The sequence below is a fragment of the Symphalangus syndactylus genome, chromosome X (genome assembly GCF_028878055.3).
Source record: "Symphalangus syndactylus isolate Jambi chromosome X, NHGRI_mSymSyn1-v2.1_pri, whole genome shotgun sequence".
In the NCBI taxonomy this organism is placed as follows: domain Eukaryota; kingdom Metazoa; phylum Chordata; class Mammalia; order Primates; family Hylobatidae; genus Symphalangus; species Symphalangus syndactylus.
Window position 1 is genome coordinate 113,461,159 of NC_072447.2, and position 21,118 is coordinate 113,482,276.

At 40.1% G+C, this 21,118-nt stretch overlaps 1 protein-coding gene across 6 annotated transcripts in view; it reads right to left on the reverse strand.

The window, feature by feature from the left end:
- Positions 1-20,525, reverse strand: part of ACSL4 (acyl-CoA synthetase long chain family member 4) — a 79,250-nt gene extending 58,725 nt beyond the window's left edge. Inside the window, exon 1 of one of the 6 annotated variants that reach the window (XM_055267150.2) lies at positions 19,999-20,525. The gene's annotated coding sequence lies outside the window, so the exon portion shown is untranslated. The remainder of the gene's footprint in view (positions 1-19,998) is intronic. The other 5 variants (XM_055267151.2, XM_055267152.2, XM_055267149.2 and 2 more) reach the window with 5 other exon arrangements.
- Between the last annotated feature and the right edge of the window lie 593 nt (positions 20,526-21,118).

Here is a 21,118-nt window from a genome sequence, read left to right on the forward strand (position 1 = left end):
AATAAGTCATATTATGTAGAAAGGAAACCAAAACAGTATTTCCAAGATAAATCTTTCAATCTGAGTAGAAGTATATGCCTCTCCACATTTGAAATACATAGGAGGGCCTCCTCTCATATATTAGGAGTCTCATCATTGAACAGGAGAAGTGGCATTTTTTAAGAGATGGGGTCCTGCTCTGTCGCCCAAGCTGTAGTGCAGTGGCACAATCGCAGCTCACTGCAGCCTCAAATTCCTGGGATCAAGCAAGCTTCCCACCTCAGCCTCCTGAGTAGATGGGACTACAGGCACTCGCCATCATGCCTGGTTCATTTTTAAAAATTTTGTAGAGACAGGGTCTCACCATCTTGCCCAGGCTGGTCTCAAAACTTCTGGGCTCAAGCGACCCTCCCACCTCAGCCTCCCAAAGTGCTGGGATTACAGAGGTGAGCCACCATGCCTGGCCAAGAAGTGCCATATTCTGACCAAGTACAAACTTGATGCCAATTCTGGGTAAGAACCATGACTTCATAAGCAGAGTAAGTGACAGTGTGTTCAGTGTGTTTACACTTACTATTTCACATCCTATATTCCAAAGCTTTATTAAAATAAGGGTATCACAGCAAAATTATATGGCTAGTGTCCCTGAATATTATCAGCTGGCCGAAATGAAGCTCATAAGTGCCAGTGGCATAGGTGGGGAAAATAAAAAGAAAATGAGACCATGAATGTGGAAGAGCATACAAGAAAGAAAAAGAAAGCCAGGTGCCATGGCATGTGCCTGTAGTCCCAGCTACTCAAGAGGTTGAGGTGGGCGGATCATTTGAGCCCAGGGGTTTCAGACCAGCCTGGGCAACATGGGGAAACCTCATCTGTACAAAAATTTGCAGGCCGTAGTGGCACACGACTGTAGTCTCAGCTACTCCAGAGGCTGAGGTGGGAGGATCGCTTGAGCCTGGGAGGTGGAGGGTGCAGTGAGCCGAGATTGCGCCACTGCACTCCAGCCTGGGAGACAGAGTGAGACCCTGAGAAAAGAAAGAAAACAAAAAGAAAGGAAGAAGGGAGGGAGGGAAGGAGGAGAGAAGGGAGAAGGGAAGGGAAGAAAGGGAGAGAGGAAGGAAGGAAGGAAGGGAGGGAGGGAAGAAGGGAAGAAGGGAAGGGGAAAGGAAAGGGATGGGAAAGAATTTGATACGGTGAAGAATGCTAGAGCAACATCAGCAGCTTGTCTATAACGTGCCACTGGGTGGCACCACTGTCCTTAGCTAGTCACTACAGATATGGAACCAGGATAGAGGACCATCAGGCTCTCTTGCAGAGCTTAGGTGAAAACTCAGAAGTCTATCTCTATTGTATTGACACACAGATGCAAGTCACTATAGTTAAAGTTCTCTGCATATGTCATCAACACAAGGATATGTCTTCAGGATGTTGTGTTTATCAGCGACTCCTGGAAGGTGAGTTTGTCAACATTGTTGCTTAGTCCAAAGGCTTCAGAAACAGCTCACTATTCTAAATGCAGATTCTCAGGGAAGTAAGAGATGGGACAGGGGTGCAGGGTGGTCAGAATAACCTAGAAGGCTTTTTCAAGCTATTAGGTTGAACCACATAAAATTGCCAATAGTAAAAAATTTGCTATAGACAAAAAAAAGGCAATTTCAAGTGAAGTGGTTCAACATAATATACATACATTTAGAATCACTGGCTTATTGGGCCACTGTCATGATGAGAGTGTCATATTTCTCATTTGTTAGGGGGGAAAAGATTGAGAAGACACACACAGTTGGCCTTTTACTTAAAATCATGAAGAATTAACTGAGCAAAGAGATGGAAACAACAAAATATCTAAAAATAGGGAATAAACTACAGTCATGAACCACATAACATTTCAGTCAATGACGGACTGCATATACAGTCGTCCCATAAGAATATAACGGAGCTGAAAAATTCCTGTAGACTAGTGAAGTCACAGCAGGGCACATTATTCATGAATACTAGCAAACCACCATGGACATATCAATATTTCTAAAAAGAATGACACCTTCTCAAGAAGCGCCTCAGGCAGGTCCTTTAGGAGGTATTCCAGAAGAAGACACTCTTACAGGAGATGATAGCTGCATGCATGTTACTGCCCTTAAAGACCTTCCAGTGGGACAAGATGTGGAGGTGAAAGACAACGATACTGATGATCCTGACCCTGTGTAGGCCTCGGCTAATGTTTGTGATTGTGGCTTAGTTTTTTGTTTTTGTTTTTGTTTTGAGACTGTGTCTTAGTTTTAACACAGAAGTTTAAAGAGAAAAAAATCAATTTTAAAAATATAAAAAAGCGGCCGGGCGCGGTGGCTCACGCCTGTAATCCCAGCACTTTGAGAGGCCGAGGCGGGCGGATCACGAGGTCAGGAGATCGAGACCATCCTGGCTAACATGGTGAAACCCCGTCTCTACTAAAAACACACAAAAAAATTAGCCAGGCGTAGTGGCGGGTGCCTGTAGTCCCAGCTACTCGGGAGGCTGAGGCAGGAGAATGGCGTGAACCCGGGAGGCGGAGCTTGCAGTGAGCCGAGATTGCGCCACTGCACTCCAGCCTGGGCGGCAGAGCGAGACTCCGCCTCAAAAAAAAAAAAAAAAAAAAAAAAAAAAAAAATATATATATATATATATATATATATATATATATATAAAAGCTTATAGAATAAGGACAAAGAAAAAAATATTTTTGTACAGCTGTACAGTGTGTTTGTGTTTTAAGCTAAATGTTATAAAAGAATCAAAAAGTCAAAAAATTTTAAAAGGTTATAAACTAAAAAGGTTATAGTAAGCTAAAGTTAATTTATTGCTGAAGAAATAAAAATATTTTTATAGATTTAGTGTAGCGTAAGTGTACAGTATTTATAAAGTGGACAGTGGTGTACAGTAATGTCTTAGGCATTCACAGTCAGTCACCACTCATTCACTGACTCACCCATAGCAACTTCCAGTCCTGCAAGCTCCATTTATGGTAAGCACCCTATACAGCTGAACCATTTTATAATCTTTTATACCGTTTTTTTTTTACAGTACCTTTTCTATGTTTAGATATATTTAGATACATTAATACTGAGCACTGTGTTACAACTGCCTACAGTATTCAACACAGTCACATGCTGTACAGGTTTGTAGCCTAAGAGCAATAGGCCGTACCATACAGTCTTGGTGCATAGTTGGCTATACCATCTAGGTTTCTGTAAGTACACTCTACAATGTTCACAATGATGAAATTGCCTAACGACCCATTTCTCAGAACATGTCCCTGTCATTAAGCAACCTATGACTATGTAACTTACATGTATTAAAAACAGCAAACATGGCAAGAGGTTCACAAAAAAAGTAAATGCTATATTAAGTATAAAAAAAGCAAAATGTGGGTCAGGTGCAGTGGCTCATGCCTCTAATCCTAGCACTTTGGGAGGCTGAGGTAGCGGGGATCCCTTGAGCTCAGGAGTTTGAGACCAGGAATGCGGGATATACACTAAAAATATCAGTAGTTGTCTCTGGGTAGGAAGATTACTGTATTTTGTTTTATGTTTTTATATACATACGTTTTCTAAAATAAACATGTATAATAATTTTGAATTCTGAAACCAAAGAAAAAGATTTTGGTAGAAAAACAAGGGAAATCCAAATAAATTCCTTAGTTTAGTTAATAGTATCACACTAGTGTTATATAAAATGTTAACATTAGGGGAAGCTGGGTGCACATTACACAGGACCTCTGAACTATCTTAAACAAATTTTCTGTAATTTAAAATTATAAAACAGGCCAGGCACAGTGGCTCATGCTTGTAATCCCAGCATTTTGGGAGGCTGAGGTGGGAGGATCACCTGAGGTCAGGAGTTCGAGACCAGCCTGGTCAACAAGGTGAAACCCTGTCTCTACAAAAAATACAAAAATTAGCCAGACATGGTGGTGCACACCTGTAATCCCAGATACTTGGGAGGCTGAGGCAGGAGGATCGCTTGAACCCGGGAGGCGGAGGTTGCAGTGAGATGAGATCATGCCACTGCACTCCGACTGCATCTCAAAAAAATAAAATAAAATATATATAGAGAGAGATAAAGAGATCAAAACAATAAATCATATAATAAGATGATATTTTAAAAATCTAGAAGGCATGAAACTAAAACTTTTAAAAATCTAAACAAAAGTATCCACTTGGTTAAGTGGTCCCTACATATAAACAAGAATATGATGGTATAAAGCTTTTCTGGTAATAAGTCACTATGCTCTTTTAAATTGCAACAGAAAGTTATAAAGGCAATTATATCATCTAGCCTCTCCTAAACATGACGGTGACATCACCCCACTGGGTACGGACTCACTGAAGTGGGAAACAAATGGTTAATTCTCATTTTATTTGGTTTTGTAAACATCATTGCTGAAGAATAACATGTTGATTTAAGGAGGGAGATAATTAAAAGTTAAGTATAGCCAGTAACAACCCTTTTCCTTCAAAATATTTTTTAAAACCTAGTTTCCCAAACCCTGGGTAGTTACAGGTACATGTGCATGCATTTGTTCAAGAAATACTCAGTAAGTATATACTATGCCCTGCCTTTGTGGAGCTTACTGTTCAACTGATATTTTAAGTGGACAGCAGACTAACACAGAGAACTAGACATGTAGGTAGAATAGGAAAGGAAGGTCACACATGAGGCAATCCTCAACCCTATAATTGCCCAGCCTGACAATTATATGCTTTTTAAAAGTTAAAAATAATAGTTATCCTCTGGAATTAACCAGTTATACCTGTTACTACTTAAGTATCACCTGGCTTGCTTTGAAAATGAATATTATTTAAAACTTCCTTCAAATATTGGGGCAAGGAAAAGTATGCAAAGCCAAAGGATGAAAGTGAGGTTCTGAAAGAATAGAGGAAGAAAAATGCAAAGTCGAAAAGCACCAACTGAGAAACTAAAACATCTTGATCAATTTCATCTACAGACTAGCCAGCTGTTACAAACAACACTGCTGTCTGGTTATAATACTCCAGCAAGCGTAAAGTTTGGAATAGGTTAGTTCCACTGTGGAACACAGCCAATGGAGGTTTCATTCTTTAAGTACTTAAAATGCCTCAGTATAAGGCACTTTTGCACAGTGCCAAAACAAGAACTCTAAGAACAGATTTAAAGAGAAGAGCCAGAGCACTAAAAAAGCCCAAGCAGAGCAGGAGTCTTTTTTCCCATCTCAATGAAATACTATTTAAGGAAGGAGAGTTACGTATCCCCATACAAAGGTCAGCCAAGAAAATGGCTGTAATCCTAACAGTGTTGATATTTCCTACTAGTAGATATTGCCCATGTATCCCTAATGCATTTAGCTTCTGTTGCATCTGCAATGTAATGTACCTTTAAGATATCCTTTTGCAGTTATTTCTATGATTATTTAAGATATATCACCTTTAAACTAGGCAGTAATTCAATCCTCCTTGAAGCATCTGCAACCAATATGAATAGCAATAAAATATAAGAGGGTAGTTTGCTTTTTCATCAAAGCCAAAACTAAGGCCAACACAGAGGACAGTTTTGAAAACAAACCTGTTCTCTCTTACCATACATCTTTAACTCTGATTGATGGCTATGTGACCGTGTCTTACAAGCCAGATTTTTTTTTAAGAATAAGAAAAGATTGGCTCACGCCTGTGATCTCAGCACTTTGGAAGGCCGAGGCGGGCGGATCACCTAAGGTCAGTAGTTCAAGACCAGCCTGACCAACATGGTGAAACCCCATCTCTACTAAAAATACAACAAATTATCTGGGCATGGTGGCGGGCACCTGTAATCCCACCTACTAGGGAGGCTGAGGCAGGAGAATTGCTTGAACTCAGGAGGTGGAGGTTGCAGTGAGCCGAGATAGCGCCATTGCACTCCAGCCTGGGTGACAAGAACAAAACTCCATCTCAAAACAAAAAAAAAGAACAAGAAAAGATTAATTTCAAAATGCTTTCAACAGCCCCATCTCATGGTTTTCAGGGCTGCTAATGCCTGAAGTAGAAGGAAATGACATTGAGGTTCAGAGCCTTGTGCCAAGCCCAGACAGCATCCTGGTCTTTCAGCAGCAATGGGGCAGTGCCGGTAAGAGCAAGGGAAAAAAATGGTCTGGCAATAGCAGGACATGGCCCCAGTCCTGGCCAAAAATCAAACTCAACACAAATTCCAATAGTTTATACTCACAGCCGTGTCCAACCCTTTGAATGTGAGGACATTTTCGCTTATGTCTGGTGGTAGATATCATGAAAATTATGTACACACCTTTAATTTTTTTTTTTAGCTCATGAGTTATCATTAGTGTTAGCATATTTTATGTGTATCCCAAGACAATTCTTCTTCCAACATGGTCCAGGGAAGCCAAAAGGTTGGATAACCATGGTTTAGAGGATCATTCCACAGAACTGTTTTATGCAACTCAAACAGGTAACTGTGCAACTTTGATTTTAACTAAAGAGGTAGAGGTCATAAGCAAAGTCCACAATTCTAAGATCTGGTTTTCTGTCCTAAACAAATTCCTACTCACTCCTCACAATGCAAAAGTAACATTTTCCCATGATTTCATGACAAAACATTACAGCATTTAGAAAAGACTGGACAAATAATATGACCTTAATGTTACAATTTGCTAGGAATGATGCGAAATTGAAGAAATCAACTCTAGGTTGAAAAATAATTCTTTCAACCGAAGTCAGCTGCTTCAAAATGTGTTACTTACATCTCACTGAAGTCATTAAGTACCATGTAAGTATTATATAACAATAATCTCAACTTTGAAAAAGAAAGACAAATTCAGTTTTGACTCAATTTTGCAGATTTTCACTGGAGACTGATCATCAAATGAAATACCGCAGACTTCTCAATATACTACTCAGCTTAAGAAATCCCATAGTCAGCCAGGCACAGTGGCTTACTCTTGTAATCCCAACATTTTGGGAGACTGAGGCAGGCGAACTGCTTGAGCTCACGAGTTGGAGACCTGCCTGAGCAACATGGCAAAACCCCATCTCTACAAAATATATAAAAATTAACTGGGCATGGTGGCATGAGCTTGTGGTCCCAGTACTTAGGATGCTTATGTGGGAGGATCGTTTGAGCCCAGAAGGTGGAGGTTGCAGTGAGCTGAGGTCACACCACTGCACTTGGGTGATAGAAGTGAAACCCTGTCTCAAGAAAAAAAAAAAAAAAGAAAGAAAAGAAATCCCATAGTCTACAATTTGTTGTTTAAATATGTCTCTTAAGTACAGACTAGATCTCAGATTCTTGGATTTTAAAACTCAATGTACACTCTGGCTATAGACTGTAAGTTCACTGCCACTCCTCCTCATCTTTGGTAATGTCCTAGTGTGGCATCCACCTCCTCTTTTAAGCTGGCAGTGCCCTAAGCAAGGTGATCCTTCAATCAGAGGGGCTGCAGGGAGACAGTCAACAGACTTCCTCAGTTGAAGACAATTGGAAACAAGATTATAAGGAAGCACTTTATCCCTATGAGGCTAACAAACAAAACAAACAAACAAACAAAAAACTATGGTCTTTAGGGTTAGGGACTTTTCAATAAAAAGATCAGCTCTGTAAAACGTGTTAGGGACAAATCTTCTGTTTTACTAAATGTTATCGCTGCAATCATAGGCCAATCACTCCACAGAAACGTTTTATGTAACCAAACAACAATGGCATAGATGCAGGGTACCACAGAGATAAGACAGGGGTTAGGGAACTATCCCACCACTAGAATGTTCTCCAAAGTGCCAGAAGTGCCACCTATGTAAAAGTTGTTATGCCTGTGGCAGCTTAAGAGTGACCCCTACTGAGCTAGGATTCAAGGCAGCTGGCAGGGCTGGTGCAAGTGTCAACTCCCCTATTTTGTACTCCTCACGCTGAAAATCATCAATCATTCAGTTCTAACTAAGTCCACAAAGAAATGCAAAGATATGGCTGAGCTGTAATGGTGATGTTGGGGAACTCCATTTCAAAACAGGAATAAAAAAAAGGTGGGGAATTCACCATGAAAGTTTTCATTCTGCTACTGTCTCTTCTGAAACAAGTCTGTATTTTAAGGGATACCACCTATAATAAAGTCAATTCTTTGGGGGAATGTTTCCTTTAAAAAGCTACTTTCCGCCAGGCATGGTGGCTCACGCCTGTAATCCCAGCACTTTGGGAGGCTGACGTGGGCGGATCACCTGAGGTCGGGAGTTCGAGACCAGCCTGACCAACATGGAGAAACCCTGTCTCTACTAAAAATACAAAATTAGCCGGGCGTGACGGCTCATGCCTGTAATCCCAGCTACTAAGAAGGCTGAGGCAAGAGAATCGCTTGAACCCGGGAGGCAGAGGTTCAGATGAGCTTTGATCGTGCCATTGCACTCCAGCCTGGGCAACAAGAGCAAAAATCCGTCTCACAAAAAACAAACAAACAACAAAAACAAAAAAGCTAGTTTCCTGGCCAGGCATGGTGGCACAGGCTTGTAATCCCAGCACTTTGGAAGGCCAAGGCAGGTAGATCACTTGAGGTCAGGAGTTTGTCACCAGCCTGGCCAACATGGTGAAACCCCTCTTCTACTAAAAATACAAAAATTAGCGGGGCGTGGTGGCACAGGCCTGTAATTCCAGCTACTCGGGAGGCTGAGGCAGGAGAATCACTTGAACCCAGGAAGCAGAGATTGCAGTGAGCCGAGATTGCGCCACTGCACTCCTGCCTAGGCAACAGAGCGAGACTCAAAAAAAAAAGCAACTTTCCTACAAACATTTTAATACTTAATCTCTTGATGATCAAGAGGATATTAAAATTAAATCAATGTGTATATAAATTTTTAAAAACCTGCTTCCACAAAAAAATCCTGGCCTTAATACTTGACACTAAAAAATAAAATCTTAGTAAAACAGTCCAAAATTTTCTGGGGGGAAATTTGAGCTGTATAACATACTTAGGTCAGTTATTTTGCTTAAAAATTTATAACATGTAACTCTGTTTGAATGAATATGCTAATACTCACATTTCTACTTGAGGAAATAAAAAAACTACATAGCTTCCCATCTACAGGTTGCTATAATTCACCAATACTGTGTGCCTGAGCCCTGCCTTTTGTAGTTTCCAGGTTATGGAAAAACAACTTGCTTCACAGAAATTCTAACCTACTCCTATAAGGAATTGTCTAGGTACAGAAGGGACCCTAGTGCCTTCCAAAATGGGTCTTTGCCTTGGTTCCTGACACTTTCTGAACCCGAAATATTCCACTAAAGACTTTAAACCATCCTAGACTAACCTTGCAATTGACTGTTGACCAAATTAGGAAAGTTTCCATGGTTCCAGGTGAAGAAATATCATTATCCTAGGCCTTCTCTTCTCTTTTCTGCTCTGTTTGTCTGGAACATATTCATCTAACAATTGCTACAGCTACTTCTGCCCAGTTCTACCCTTCAGTAAAGTTGTGATTTTTCAACTATTCTTTGAAGCTGCTTCTCAACTTAGTATCTTCAGTCGTCATGTGGAACATAGGATCTTTTACTTGGATTCATCCCATGTGGTATTAGTGCTAGTTCTTCTTCTTCTCAAAACCATGACTGAATCTTATGCTCATTCACCAAGTTCCTGTCTCCTGACTGAGGGAGTTTTCAGTTTTCAGTTCATCTGAAAAGCAGAAATTACTAACATATCCTGAGCACAGTGAATTTTCACCATCTTAGCAGGGCAGCTCTGCCTATTTCTCCAGGTTTTCTTTGATAAAACATCATTCAGGTATTCCCCAGGAGAGGTGGTCCTTCAAAACCCTATCATTATTTATAGTATTAAAATACTTTAAGTCCACATTAAAGGTAATAAAACAGAATACCTAAGTAAAAACAGGGGCCAGGCGTGGTGGCTCATGCCTATAATCCCAGCACTTTGGGAGACCAAGGCAGGAGGATCACCTGAGGTCAGGAGTTCGAGACCAGCCGGGCCAACATGGTGAAACCCCATCTCTACTAAAAATACAAAAATTAGCCAGGCATGGTAGTGCATGCCTGTAGTTCCAGCTACTTGGGAGGCTGAGGCAGGAGAATCGCTTGAACCTGGGAGGCAGAGGTTGCAGTGAGGCAAGATCCCGCCACTGCACTCCAGCCTGGGTGCCAGAGTAAGACTCCCTCAAAAAAAAAAAAGAAAAAGAAAAAAAAGAAAAGAAAAGAAAAAAGAAAAAACAGGTATTTCACCATACCTCCCCACTGTATTAACCTCATACCTACCATAAGAATCCACCATTAACATTTTCAATGCCTCTGTAAAAGTTCAATTTCACATGCCCTCTCATTAACCAAGTGAGAAATAGAGAAAATCTATCTTGATTCCCTTTAAAATCTGCTAACCTGATAGCACCTAAAATCCTCTGTACTGTGAAATCAATTCCAAAAAGGCTTAAATGGCTTTGGAGAATAGGGACACTGTTTCAATCATAACAAAAACCTGAGTATAGCTATGTTGGGCCTTCACATTAACACCATTGTCTACCAGGTAGAATCTTGTCTTGTAAAATGCACTGTTGAATTCATGGAAAATAGTAAGTAACGTTTGAAAACCCTTCAACAAAAGTAAGATATTTTCACCTCTAAGTCCTACAGCATAAACCCAGAGGAAATTATAATGGGTCTTCAGCAAATTTGTTTAAGAAATACTTCTAGATGACAAGAGAAAGTAGCATACACACATACTTGTCCAAATCAAACTTAATTCTCTGACACAGTTCTCCTAATAATCAATTTGATAAACTACAAACTGAGATATCATAGAAAAAGGTTAATGTTGCCACAGATACCTAGATTTTCTTTACTTTTATACGTTGTAAAAGAATACAACTACACACACCTCTACCAAAAACTAGCCACAGCAGTTGGTTTTTCTTTGAACAAAAATAACCATTCAGGTTCAGTGTTTAATTCTTCATTAAAATCAAACTCCACCCAAAAAAGCTTCCTAATGACATTTTAATATATTGCACTTTTACATCGTCATTGATAACTACAATGTAAATAACATGTTCATAGTTAAATTCAAAACAGAACTGAACTGATTCAACATTAAAGACTTTAAAATTCCTTGGTTATTTACTTTGGTGACCATGACTTTTTTTTTTTTTTAATTATGGTTTGTCCTAGAAACCAGTTATTTTAACTAAAACACTGTATTTACATGGCACGATGTTGGCCTTTTCCCACCAGATGTCTTTTTCACTTACTTGGAGTTACTGATCCTGCAAGATGCTCACAATGTAGTGTCGAGTTAAAGAAGCAAGTTACAAATCAGTATGCACAGTAAAAACACATTTTTGTAGAAAGGTGATATATGTGTGCACATGTGCATGCAAGTGTCCATACATATAAGCACAAGCATATATACCAAAAAGTTGACAATGGATGTTTCTGGGTGTGAAATTACTGCTCTTATTCTTTTTTATACTTATATTTTTGGTGTCAAAAATTTAGAAAATACCAATAATACTTCATCGATAGCAGAAAACGTCATTTTTAAAAAACCTGAGTGTTCAGTACAAGGCATTAATTACATTTATAGTAGAGTGTTGTTGTAGAATGAAGGAATCCTATTATAAGCATCCTCCAGTGTGCAAATGTTTCATATGAGTAATCTGCATACCTACGGTCAAAATAGTAATTGTATTTTGCTATAATAGTAATCTGCATACCTACTATCAAAATTGTAATTGTAAATTATAACATATAATATAGAATTGTATAGGGAAAAAGTAAAACTATACTGTCCTCCTCTAACACCACTCTCTTTTCCTCTAGGGATAATTACTCTTGATGTGTATCAATCAGATTGTTTTGTATTACCCATACACATGATAAGGGTTTATTTTTAGATAAGTGGAATTATGGTATACAACTGTTCTTTGACTCCCTCCCCCTCTCTTCCCCTGCTTAATAGCATACTTTGGAATTCCTATGTCAGTGTATATACGTCTAACCGAGAGGCTTTTCTTCTTTTTTTATGTAATAACTCAATGGTATTCCACAGTATAACTTATCATTATTTAAATCATTCCCCTACTGATGGATATTTAGGACACTGCCAAATTTTCAGTTACAAACAGTTTCACTGCAGCAAAAACTTATACATAGTTTTATACACATGTAATATTTCCCTAGAATTGTTTTCTAATAAAACTATTGGGTCAAAATGTATGCACATTTAAAAATGAGATGATTTTAGTATTCTTCAGCAAAGAGTTATACATGTGAACTCTCATTAACAGTGTATGCAAATGCCTATTTGTTAAAAGTGGATATTAAGTTCTTGCCAATCTGTCTGGTGAAAAATGGTTTACATTTCCCTAATAACCAGAGTGAATTTGAACATCTTTTCTTTTTTATTCACCAGTACTTCTTTTCCTGGGAAATGCCCATGTATAATCTTCTGCCACTTTTTGCTTTTTGTAGTGGGTACCTTTCTCTTATTGATCTGTAGGAGCTCTTTATATATTATGGATATTATGCAGTAGAAACCCTTTAATGTGATTTGGAACAATTGGTTACATAATTTAAAAGGTTAATTTCAGGTAAATGATAATTAAAAATATGTATGGCAAACATTTCACCTTTCTTTCATCAGTGGTATATATATACTCATTCAACAAACTTTTTGTGTGTGTGATTTTGATTTATTTTGGGGGGGCTTTTTTGTTTGGATTTTTTTTGTTTGTTTCTGAGACAGGGTTTTGCTCTGATGCCCAGGCTGGTATGGCTCGCTGCAACCTCTGCCTCCCAGGCACAAGCTATCCTCCTGCCTCAGCCTCCCAAGTATCTGGGACTACAGGTGTGCATCACCATGCCTGGCTAATTTTTGTTTTTGTTTTTTTGAGACAAGGTCTCACTCTGTCACCCAGGGTGAAATGCAGTGACGTGAGTGATCATGGTTCACTACAACCTCCACCTACTGGGCTCAAGCAATCCTCCCACCTCAGCTTCCCCAGTAGTTGGAACCATAGGCACATGCCACCATGCCCAACTAATTTTTTGTATTTTTTGGGCTGGGCGTGGTGGCTCACGCCTGTAGTCTCAGCACTTTGGGAAGCTGAGGCAGGCAGATCACTTGAGGTCAGGAGTTTGAGACCAGCCTGGCCAACATGGCAAAACCCCGTCTGTACTAAAAATACAAAAAAAATTAGCCAGGCATGGTGGTGGGTACCTATAATCCCAGCTACTCGGGAGGCTAAGGCAGGAGAATTGCTTGAACCGAGGAGGCAGAGGTTGCAGTGAGCCAAGATTGCACCATTGCACTCCAGCCTGGGCAACAAGAGCAAAACTCCATCTCGAAAACAAACAAACAAACAAAAAAACAAATACAACCAACATATACAGGTTTAGTAATAAAAAAACATTTACTGTACTGGTAGGTAAACAAGCACACTGTAAAACTGGAGATCAACCAACTAATACCAAGTATTCAGCGTACACTGTATTTTACAAAGGAAATAAAAATTATTCAATGTAGTGAGTCAATTAAGTGGAGGTCAATTAAAGCTTCTAATGCATATGTAGAAGCTTTTTCATTTTTATTTATTTAATTTATTTATTTTTTGAGACAGGGTCTCGCTCTATCACCCAGGCCAGAGTGCAGTGGTGCAATCATAACTCTCTGCAGCCTCAACCTCCCAGGCTCAAGGGATCCTCCCACTTCAGCCTCTGGAGTAGCAAAGACTACAGGCACATGCCACCATGCCTGGCTTTTTTTTTTTTTTTTGTAGAGACAGGGTCTCACTATGTTGTCCAGGCTGGTCTCAAACTCCTGGGCTCAACTCTATTTGAAGATTTTCCCACCTTGGCCTCCCAAAGTGCTGGGATTATAGGCATGAGCCGCAGTGCCCGGCCATCATTTGTCTTTTTAACTGGGTTATGATGTCTTACACTTTCCAGAAGATTTTTTTAAATATATACTTAGATTTTTAAAATGTATTCTTCAGTTATTTTTGTGTATGATGAGAGATGGAGATTTATTACTTTCTAAATACACAGCCACCTGTCTTTACTCAATTTCCATTTTCAACATCACACTTAGAACACTTAAAAGAACTAAAGTGTCAACTGCTTCATTATAAAAAAGGAAGTTGTACAAACAAAATAATAAACCAACAGTCTAAGCTCAGTTTGATAGGCTCTTACTACTATGGTACTTAAAGATCACATAGCAGTTTCAGGAGCAAAAACACTACCATGCCTGGCTCTCTTATTACCGCTACGGCTCACAACAGGGTCTCCAAAAGACATCATAGGCTGCATAGAAGTCTATCTGCAGCTTACTGATTGCCACACATGTAAATTCACATTCACATTTAAATAACCCACACTTAACAAAATCAACCATCTCAACTCTCTATGCATTCCTTATTGCTGCTCCTAGACCACAGTGCTTTGGAGACTTAGTAAAGAAAATGAATGCACTCTCCTGAATCACAATATCACCTGGAAATGTAACCAGAAGGTATAAAAAGTCAGGGTAGTTTGTTAAATTGTGTGTGTGTGTGTGTGTGTAAATGTAATCAACAATTTATAAGGTTACCTTATCTCTGGGGTCAGCAAACTTTTTCTGTAAAGGTCCAGAGAGAAAATTGGCTTCATGGGCCATAAGGGCTCTGTTTCAGCTCTGATGTTGTATTGTGAATGCGGCCAGAAAACACATAAATTAATGGATGTGGCTATATTCCAAGAGAAGTTTATTTACAAAAACCGGTGGTGGACAGGATTTGGCCACAGGCAATATTTTGCCAGCCCCTGCCTTATACCAATGTTTTATCTTTTTCAAATAACAATCTACTTCCCTCATTGCACACATATTTGAGTAAATATAGCAACACTGAAGGGACAAATAATAATTTCAGTACTGCCTTACAGAAATGAATATTCTCAAAATTAATCACTAACCTTTTCCTGTAAGTCCTTCTCATATGAGCACATACATTTTTCAAAATATAAAACTGTAAACATCACCTTGAACCTAATATTTATTTCAAAAGACAGTTACAATGAGTGTCATGTAGCTGCTATAAAAGGAAAAATGCAGTCTAGACAGTCAAATACAATGATCTTTTATTCATTATTCTCATAATCAGTGAGTAGAAAAGTCTGCTAAATACATGGTCATGAATCATAACTTCACTACTCAAAATGCAGAAGTAGACTTTCAAAGTACATTTAAATAAGAACACAAATTTGTTTTTTGGATTACTTACCAAAATCCTTGATGGAAAATGATACAGTTTTGCCAAAATATTTTTAATTTAGAAAGTGAAACCAAAAACCTCTTTAGCATATCATGCGTCTATTTAATTTTAAAATACAAATTTTAATGTTGCATTTGACAGCCTGGTGAGGTAGACATTATATTTTTAAGGCAGCCATTTTAATATAGTGAGAGCACGTGTGAATATGTATTAACATTCTAAGCCATTAAGGCCACTTGTTCACAGAATATATTTGAGCTCTAAAATTGTTGAAAGAGAAAATGCTCAAATAGTTTACAGAAATAATGGATGTTATACAGAACAGAAAGGAATCAAATTAAATAACAAAAGTTTGTAAGATTTCTTGACACCAAAAGCACAGTCCATAGAGGAAAAATTAATAAACTGGACCTCATCCAAATTAAAGCCTTTTGCTCTGTGAAATTCCCCATGAACAGGTTGGAAAGACAAGCTATAGACTGGGAGAACATATTTTCATACCACTACCTGACAAATGATTAGTATTAAGAATAAAAAGGTTGGACGCGGTGGCTCACGCCTGTAATCCCAGCACTTTGGGAGGCCGAGGCGGGTGGATCACGAGGTCAGGAGATCGAGACCATCCTGGCTAACACGGTGAAACCCTGTCTCTACTAAAAATACAAAAAAAAAAATTAGCCAGGCATGGTGGCAGGTGCCTGTAGTCCCAGCTACTCGGGAGGCTGAGGCAGGAGAATGGCGTGAATCTGGGAGGCAGAGCTTGCAGTGAGATTGCACCACTGTACTCCAGCCTGGGCAACAGAGCGAGACTCCGTCTCAAATAATAATAATAATAATAATAATAATAATAAAACTCTTAAAACTCACCAGGTTAAAAAAAAATCCAAATAGAAAATGGACAAAAGACATGAACTGACATTTCACTGAAGATAGAGATGGCAAATAAACACATGGAAAAATGATCAACATCATTAGCCATCAGAAAAATGCAAATTAAAACTAGGAGGATATATTACTACACACCTATGAGAATGGCTAAAATAAAAAACAAAATGCTGTCAAGGATGAGGAGCATTCACACATTCCTGGTGGGAATGTAAAATGGTACAGCCACTCTGGAAAATGGTTTGGCAGTTCCTTAGAAAACTAAACATGCAAGTGCTATACCACCCAAGAAGTACACTCTTGGGCATTTCAGAAACAGAAATTTATGTTCACACAAAATCCTGTGGACAACTGTTCATATGAGCTTTATTCAAAATAGGCAAAAAATAAATAAATAAATAAATAAATAAATAAATAAATAAATGAATGAAACAAAAACCCTGGAAACATCAGATGCCCTTCAACAGGTGACTGGTTAAACAAACTGCAGTAAATCCATATTATGGAATACTACTCAGCAATGGAAAGGAACAAGCCATTGACAAAGGGTATATTCCTCGCACTAATCTCCAAGGAATTATGCTGAGTGAAGTAAAGCCAGTCTCCAAAGGTTATATACTGTGTGATTCCATTTATATAAGCATTTTTGAAATGACAAAATTATAGACATGAAAAACAGATCAGTGGTTGCCAGGAGTCAGGGATGAAGGGAGATGGCTACATCTATAAAAAGACAACAAAAAGGATCCTTGTGGTGATGCAATTGTTCTGTATCTTGACTGTGGTGGTGCTTATATAAATCTACACGTGATAACATTATGTAGAACTAAATACACACATGCAAATGACTGCATTAAAGCTGACGAAATCTGAGTAAGGTTGATGGATTGTATCTATTTCAATTTTGTAGTTGTGATGTTACACTATACTTATGCATGAGGTTACTATTGGGGGAAATTAGATAAAGCGTATTATTTCTTACAACTATATGTGGAATCTACAACTATCTCAAAATAAAAAGTTAAAAGGGAAAGAAAGAGTATATAAGACCAGCCAATGGTAGAAGTGGAAAAACAAAGCTTTTATTTTTGCTAAAGGCCCAGCAATTGAAAGTGAAAGGATGGAGAAAAAGGTAATGTCAAAGAGTCTACAGGCTACAATTAATAGAATCATCTCTTCCTCCCCTATGGAGCCTTAACTTCTCCAGAATTTTGTTTGTCCTTGATTTGATTGTTGTTGTTTTTAATAAAAATAAACTGGATGTACATCTGTCTCTCCACATGCCCCCCAACCATCTCCATCAGCCCAAATATAAACTCATAGAGTAGGGTTTGTCTTCTTATCCATCATGTCCTGAGGGCCTGACATATGTGACAGATGAAGGAAGAAGATAGTTGAATGAATTAATAAATGAATGAGATGCCCACATATTCTTTTAAAGTTCCTAGCCAATTACAGTTGTAAGGCAGTATGTGAGTGCAGTGGCGCGATCACGGCTCACTGCAAGCTCCGCCTTCCGGGTTCACGCCATTCTCCTGCCTCAGCCTCCCGAGTAGCTGGGACTACAGTCACCCACCACCACGCCTGGCTAATTTTTTGTATTTTTAGTAGAGACGGGGTTCCACCGTGTTAGCCAGGATGGTCTCGATCTCCTGACCTCATGATCCGCCAGCCTTGGCCTCCCAAAGTGCTGGGATTACAGGCGTGAGCCACCACACCTAGCCATTCCCTTATAAATTTCTAAAAGCCATGGACTTTTAAAAAATAGTGCGGTATAACACACATTTCACTTGCAAGCAGAAATTAACATAATACCCAACATTTGTAAAATGCTTCTGAGTTTATAGATTTTCACATATAATTATTTATTTAATCAGGATTAATTAAGAACTAAGTATACCTAAATTGAAACCACTATACACAAACCTTTGAGAAAAACATCTGGTCAACTGGTATAACAGGATTTATGACAGCCTTAACGCAAATTGCATTATATGTGCGTGTGTATACATATATATACACACATGTGTGTATACATATTTATCATATATATTCATTATAAGAATGTATCATTCAAATTGGGGGACTTGTGGACCATTTCAACAACCATAAAGACACTTATTTTACAGATGCAAAAACTAAGAGAGGTGAAGTGACTTGTTCAAGGTTATATATATATCTAGAGCTGGGTCTAGAACCTGAGCCTCTCCAGAGTTCCAATTCATTTCTCTTGTCTTTGAATTGAACAAGACTCTTCTTTCTTTACCCATCTCACCCCTATCAAAAATACTGAAAGAAATATCTTAATCTAAATCACTTGTGTTTTTAAATAGGGGTTTTCAAAAAAAAAAAAACCCCACAAAACTGAATTTACTCAAGCTTTCAATTGCTGTATTACACTTTCCATGGATTTTTAGTTGTCAAATTATTTCTTATATCAGGACAATAAGGTACTTTATTCTAAGGTACAAGTATACTGACGGTTTAATGTTTCATCCCCCACCTAAATGGTAGAGAGTGTTAATTCTAACAGGAGTCTTACATGTCTTACACTTTAGCAGTTTCAATCAAAAGATGAGCTATTTTACAATTTAAGGAAGAGGACTTACACTGTTAAAATCTTGACTGATATGCTCAATGGCAGTACCATCATTGAATCTCCACCTGCTGCCTTATGTATCAAGAACATTTAAAAGTCTTTCTTGTTAGAGACAAAATAAAAGAAAAACTAAGGTGACAAGCGACTATGAGAAATAAGGCTTTAATCAGGTTAAATTTGCATTACGCAGCCTGCATGAATTTAGAGGTCCTAGAATCAAAACACTAGAAGGAACCTTTGATACGCTCTAGTTCAACAGACTGATTTTTGCAGAAGAGGAAACTGAAGCGCTGATGAGACCATTAACTGATAAAGCAAACCGCTTACTTTTTCAAAGGGATTCATTTCAATGCCATTTTACCCTTATTCTGCATCTCATTGTTGTTTCTCAGAGCGACGATTGACCTTTTTTTAGGTGAAAAGAGCGAATACAGCAAATTAATTTCAAGAGGGTGAAAAATGCCTTTGAAGGAGGAGATGCTGGAGTGAAGAGGAGAAATGACGTCTTATTTAAAATATGTAACCCCTTGATGGGGTTAGACAATGAATCATATTCTCCTAGATTTTTCTATGTCTATAGACATCAGCCACAGTTCTTTCGGGCACTCAAACGAGAGGAAGAGGAAGTGAATAAAGCTCATACTAAATATATAGCACCCACTGAAGGCAGGGATGTAGACAGAAAGAACGGGGGTGGGGGAAGGAAGGAAAGCACGCTTCGCCAGGATCCAGCTGTTTTCTAACATACCTAAGCCTACGGAAGCTAGGAAGATATCGGAAGCAAGGAAGATATCGGAAGCGAGGGCATCCCTCAAATTCGAGAGGGCGGATGCCTCTAGGGCTAGAGAGGCTCCCTAGCCCTCAGTTACAGAGCGACTGGGAGGGGACAAAATGGAGTTGAGGTTTAGGGGCACCCTAAAGGTCGTTTGGAGGTCTAGCAAGCACTTCATGGTCTCCTCTAGAAAGGGCCGTGGCAAAGCCTAGTACCCCGATCAGGAAGATGACTTCTGGCCCTCGGGATGCGGTGAGCGGCAGGAAGAGGCAGGCTGGGGTTCCGAGGACCCCAGACTCCATCACAGGGGCAGATACAGTGACCTCGGGAATCTTCCCGACCTCAGCGGAGGCGAGCGGATAAATAGCCCTGGCTCAAGGAAAAAAGCCAGCCGACTCCAGGAGCTGGAATGCCCCTCCAACCTCCTCCCGGCTCAGGTGAGGTACGCCAGTCCCCCCCTGGAAATGGGGCCCTGGTACCGACAGGGCAGGGGTGCCGGGGCCGCAGCCTCCCCATCCAGGGATACTCACCGGAGGGGCGGCCCACCGCGTCTTCGCAGCCGGCCGGCGCCTGGCACTCGGGAAGCTCGCAAAAAGGAACCGCGTGCCCGCTAGCGCTGGGACGAGGAGGAGCGCGCCGCGGAGGCCAGAGAAAAAGCCGCAGCGGCGCGCGCGCACCCGGACAGCCGGCGGAGGCGGGGCTCAGAGCGAGCCCGGAAAAGACGCGCCCGGAGGGGCGGGCGGAGCGGGGGCGCGCGGTGGTGTGGCAGAGCCAGCCGAATCGCTGGCTGCAGACTGCTCGGCCCACCCACGCGCCCGCCCCCGCTCGCCCGGGACGTCAGCCGAAAAGGCGGAGCGGAACGGGCTTCCCGAGGCGCGGGAGGGGCGCTGCGGCGAAGGCGAGGCGGCTAACGGCTCGCCTCAAGTTGTTGCTCCCGCTGGCGATCCGCTTCTGTCAGCTGTTGAGTGCGTTTCCGAAGGTCCTTGCGCCTAACAGCAGTGAGGCGCAGAATTGGCCCACGCCCTCACCTGCGGCTTGCTTCGCAGGACTCCACCCCAAGATAAAAGTTCCCCTCGGGTCATCTTCCAGCTGCCCTCAAAAGACACTCGTTTTTGGGTTTCACTACTCCTCGTTTAGAGAGCTATCTTAAACACTTTGACTAAAAGCATCTTGCTCCTGTAAGCCTGAACTAATACCTCTCATCCATTTATCTTGCCTCTCACTGCGTTAAGATCCCCGCTTACTCCCACTGATGAAATATTACAAGGACGCAGGATTTTCACGTTGTCTTTCATTTCCACGATGGTTTCATGGCAAAAGAACCCCCAACTGATAAGTAAAAGTCACCGCAGCTTTGTGACATCTTACTAGCCCTGATCATTGCTTATAAGCCGGTCATACGAATGCTATTCCAACAGATGCAAGAAATTGCCATTAAAATTAAAATGCCAGCGAACTATCTGAGGGCTTCAAAAGGGACAGACCATAATTGCAAATGAGGCCTGATAAACTGCCAAGAATATATCACCCAAAAAAATAAATCTCAAGAATTCTTCCAGTTTCCTGATGTGTAATGGTGAACTAGCTTCCTGTTCCTGATGGTAATCGACATTTCACTTCACTTGCTGATTTCCATTTTCCCATAGAATT